The 5,143-nt window shown below is 26.6% G+C and overlaps 1 long non-coding RNA gene across 1 annotated transcript in view; it reads right to left on the bottom strand.

The window, feature by feature from the left end:
* Window positions 1–211: 211 nt before the first annotated feature.
* Window positions 212–5,143, bottom strand: part of LOC136795085 (uncharacterized) — a 37,909-nt gene continuing 32,977 nt past the window's right edge. The window contains exon 2 of the long non-coding RNA XR_010842634.1: window positions 212–3,520. This is a non-coding gene — a long non-coding RNA (uncharacterized lncRNA). The remainder of the gene's footprint in view (window positions 3,521–5,143) is intronic.

Here is a 5,143-nt window from a genome sequence, read left to right as displayed (position 1 = left end):
TTACCGGGGCATAGCCTTTTGGTGCATGAACATAAACATTTGGCACTAATAACTTTAGTTAGAAAAGATTAGAAAGTTAAACACCCATCTCAAATCAACTCGATAAGAAATAAAATAAGGTTAAATAATTATTTAAACCTGTTTTGATGAGGATTCATCTGTATATTTTATTTGATACAACATAATTTTTAAAATAAAATATGAACTGGCATAAAAACAACTTTAATAACATTCTTTATTAAATGTAAACATGATTGAAAATTAAACTTAAGCGCGTAATATCACACAGGAATGTTACAACCTTGGCCAATTAATATGCCAATTATGCTCTACAAGAACATTTATTACTATAAGAAGAAAAATAAAATTTAGAAAACATAATAACCAGAAATTCCAAGTGTGCTTCAATGTATGTAGTTTACTAAAATATATATAATATGAGAGATTATAAATGTTTTTATTGAATTAGAAAAATAATCAATGAATGTATAAAATTTATTAATTTAAAGCATTAATGTACTGTTACATTATGCTATTACAATCTGATTGCAAATTATTCAGAAGCAGTTAACATTAGCAGCACAGTTGGGGAGCTGTACCATAATTTAGTACACATGTATTTTTAAAATGCACTTAGAACTAAGGGCATCAATGATAAATACAAAAATATTTTACAGCTATACTTTTCTTAACATGGTAAAAAGCTATCATTTTTAGTTTTTTTCCACATTGTAAAGTTGACATTTCCATTAAAACTAATAATGGAACATATCCTGCATTTGAAACAAAGTTATTTTAAGTCAACATCTATTTTTTTCTACTTCAGTTCTTTAAATAAATAATAAAAACTAAGAGATTATCTTTAAAAAATTGTGAAACAATTTAAATATGGAACCATTTGTAAAATATACTCTACATATACATAGGCATACACAAATTCAAACACACACACACACACACACACACACACACACACACACACACACACACACACACACACACACACACACACACACGACAACCACGCATCACCACAAGTATGTTTCTTCTATGCATCAGTCTTTCTTTATCAGTATCCTTATAACTTCCCCCTTCCACTTTATCAGTCATACAGTTTCAAAATCAATAAACTCTTAAAGGCTCTAATTTCAGAATCAGAATATTCATAGAAACAGAAAATAAATATCTACACTAATTGTTCAGACATATAAATGGGGATTAATTAATGGAAGGTAATTAACGTTAAAAATAAATATAATGAGTAAATTTATATAGTAAAAAGTTATATTTAGATAAACGTAAATATTTTACATACATATTACGAATTCGAACATATATACAACAGGGCAGGGGGAGATGAAGTAAAATAAGAAAGAAAGGAAAAAAAAGAGAAATATGGGTCATAATCATAAGATGTTTGTCTTTTATTTCTTTTTTCTAATTCTGATTCTTTTCTGAAATTTTGATAGTAGTAAAAGTTCAACTGTATGATTGTTTGTGTGTGTGTGTGTGTGTGTGTGTGTGTGTGTGTGTGTGTGTGTGTGTGTGTGTGTTAGCATATGAATAAGTAAGGTGCTAACAAACACCATAGACATTTTGATTCTAATGATGTGTGTGTGTAAAATATATGCCTGTTTGCACTTACATCTTTCTATGTGTGAACATACATACACTCAGATCCATTAAGATATGAACAATACCTTTGTAATTAATGAGTAATTGAAAAAAAAAGTGTTGGTCATTGAGTGTGTGCATGTAGTTGATGCCTTTTGTGTCTTCTGTATGTTTTTAAGTTAATTAATGGTGTTTGTTCTCATACCTGTGTGTTTTAAAGCTATATAGATACCTATCACAATAAAAAAATCTCAATTATACATACAAACAGGCACACATTTCATTCACATCAGTACAATATAAAAATCACAGAAGTATAGAAGACTTTATAACTCCTCTATCTTCAGCAAAATTTCTTCACTCATCAGTAATCACACTTATGCACATAATAATAATAATAATAATAATAATACATAACAATAAATATAATTAATTATCTTTGGCCACAACAGATACAGGAATAATGGTAATACAAATTTCATCTTACAAGTTTATTAACATTGCTTCTACATTTCAGCACACATCACATTTCAGCAATATACTCTTCCTATTTTACATTAAATGAGATCTATACAATTTCAAGTGCAATGTGCAAAATAATTAATAAAACGTCTTTTCCCACTCTAAGTATATACAAAGCATAAACTAATACTGCCAACCTGGAAACTAAAGAAAAAAATCTTATATTTCTGAGATAAAAGATAAATAAGTAAGAAAACATAAATGTTTAATTAATTCCAAATTTCATTAATTATTGGAACAAAAAGCAAGATTATTATTACATTAAGAATAAATTAAATATAATTTCGAACTATTTTTTTTTTAATTTCAAAATTATTCAGTTACAATCAATGCACGAAGAAATACTCACTTTAAAGCAATTAAAACTTGATTTATACCTTAATAAACAACACTAAATTATTAAATTAAGTTATTTGTTAACTTATCTAATTAAGGTAACATTCACATCCCAAACAGCCAACAAAATAGGAAGAGTTTATTGAATTACTTTAATTTCTTACAAATAAATGTTTTAGTGGAAGTATAAAATCGATTTCTACAAATACATTAAATTAAAACACAATTCATTACTAAATTAAATCTTGTAAAAAAACATAATACTAATAAATATAATTGTAAACATATATATATATATATATTGTGTGTGTGTGTGTGTGTGTGTGATTTTTGATGACTAGTCAATATACCTCTTCCAAACATTAGTTAACTTAACACATAATTTTTATAGATATTAGATTATAAATACAAACACAAACATAACATAGAGGGAGGAAATTGCTTAGTTGAAGGTATATGCTCATGTCCTGCTACTATGGTTTAGAGCAACTTAAAACTCTAAATTTATTTAATTTCAATAGCGATTAAATATATAGCCAAATAAAAATTGAATTGTAAAAAAATTATAGAAACCAACTGAATTTTTCTAATAAGATGTAAAAAAAAACTGAAATTGTAGAATAAACATGCAATGCATATTTTATATACCCTTACATTTTAAACAGGGTCTTAATACAGTGATATTTAAGTGCTATAATAACAATATAAACACATTATTAATTAAGTTTTTTTTTTAATATATGTATAAATGTTAACACATATATGCACAATTTATGTACCTTTTTAATCCATTAATTGTTTATTTTTGGAATGTCAAAACTATAAATACTAAATTTGAAAAAAAAAAATTGAATATAAAAATAATTTATAAAAAATAATGAACAAACATCATATATGTGTTAATTTTCAATTAATGAACTGATTTTATACTTTCACAAAAACTAAAACATTTTAGGAGTGAAAATAAATGACTATGGAGTGAAATATTGAACTCTGTCTTTCTTTTCTTCAATTGTAGTTTCCCACTCCTTTATAATCAAGTCCCATTCTATAACAAAAAAAAAAATTCAAATAGTGTTTTGTAGAACTGTGACATACCTTACATATGAACTTATTTTAATAAATATATATCAGAGGGGATCAACTTTCAATATTATTGATATACATGTTGTTAAAAAAAAAAAATTATAAAATATTCATTCTAAACTCATCAAAAGTAGATGATCTGTGACATGATAATGGTCCAACAAATTTAGCTAGAGAGGTAGTTTACTGTAATATTTATTTTAATAATAATAATATTTTAAATATATAGGTATTGACCGTATAATTACAAATATGAAGAAGATGGTCAGGGTTACGGTTAAAAAGAACAAAAAATAGTTCTCAACTATTATCCAATGTTTCGTCCCACTTTGTAGAGCTTCATCAGGGCTGTTCAAGATTATAGCTTAGAAAAGTCTGTAAAGCTATCATCTTGAACAGCCCTACAAAGTGGGGGCGAAACGTCTGATAATAAATGGTTGAAACCTAATTTTTGTTCTTTTTGACCGCAACCCTAACCATCTTCATATTTTAATAATTATTTTAGTTATTATTACTTCAATACGGGATGAATCATAAAATTCTAGTGGTTTGTACTTAGGTTACTGAGGTCTGGCGACTAGCCTCTTCACCAGGGAAACCACGGTTCATAATAACAGCAGGGGAGTTAACCCCCTCTAGGCAATCTTGTAACTAATGCCACATCACATCAATCAGATTAGGGTAGTAACAGAGGTCTAAGTTGCAAAATGTGAGGCTCTATATTTTTTTTTTTTTTTTTTTTTTTTTAATTTTACATATCAGCACAAATATGTAAAAAACAAAAATCTTTACAAATCCAACTTCGGAAGAATTTATAACAGCAATAAACTTAATTTTAGGATTTTTTTTTTCCCGATAACTGGTAAACAGTAACTCGTAATGAAAAAGTTATAATATGATAAATTGAATTCTGAGTAGAATGAGCGCCTGCCATTTTAAATTCGGTCTGGAAATATGGTCAAAATTGACATTGTAAGAACAACTTTTTTAACCAGAAACTCCAACAAGTGATTTTAAAACGTCTTTATCATAGAAATCAGTTTTAAATTAAAATTCTTTCGAATTAAACTTGTAGAGCATAAAATTTTGGGTTATTAACGAGTGAGTACCTTATATTTCAAATCTAAGCATTATACAACCCCCAGCAAATGGATAAAAAAAGATAGCGACACTTTTAATAAAAGAAAATATGAAAATAATAAAAACTTATCATTAGTAATTAAAGAAAACAAACAATATAAATAAAACACAAATGACCTGCCATTAATTACATTACGCATTAGCATGAGCATCTATTTTTTTCATTATTCAAGATATATTTCTAAATTTGTTTGTTTTGGTACCTAATCTACGGTTTAAAATATTTTTATAATCATAAAATGACATTTCTTTGGCAATAAACGTGATGGGAAAAAATTTATATAGGCTCAACCCAAATCATTGGGTTGTGGTCAATGTTGCAGAGAATAACTGAATCATTCCCATTTAAAATTGTTTTCATATTTTCCACAGTAATTTTTCGAATTTATCATAAAAACTTTTTCAAAGTTTTCATTACCTGGCCTTGTTACAAATTACATTATAA

The sequence above is a fragment of the Halyomorpha halys genome, unplaced genomic scaffold (assembly GCF_000696795.3).
Source record: "Halyomorpha halys isolate HHAL.00 unplaced genomic scaffold, Hhal_1.1 Scaffold2628.1, whole genome shotgun sequence".
NCBI classification, from domain to species: domain Eukaryota; kingdom Metazoa; phylum Arthropoda; class Insecta; order Hemiptera; family Pentatomidae; genus Halyomorpha; species Halyomorpha halys.
The sequence above is the reverse complement of the archived record's forward strand: the minus strand, read 5'-3'. Positions and strand labels throughout refer to the sequence as shown.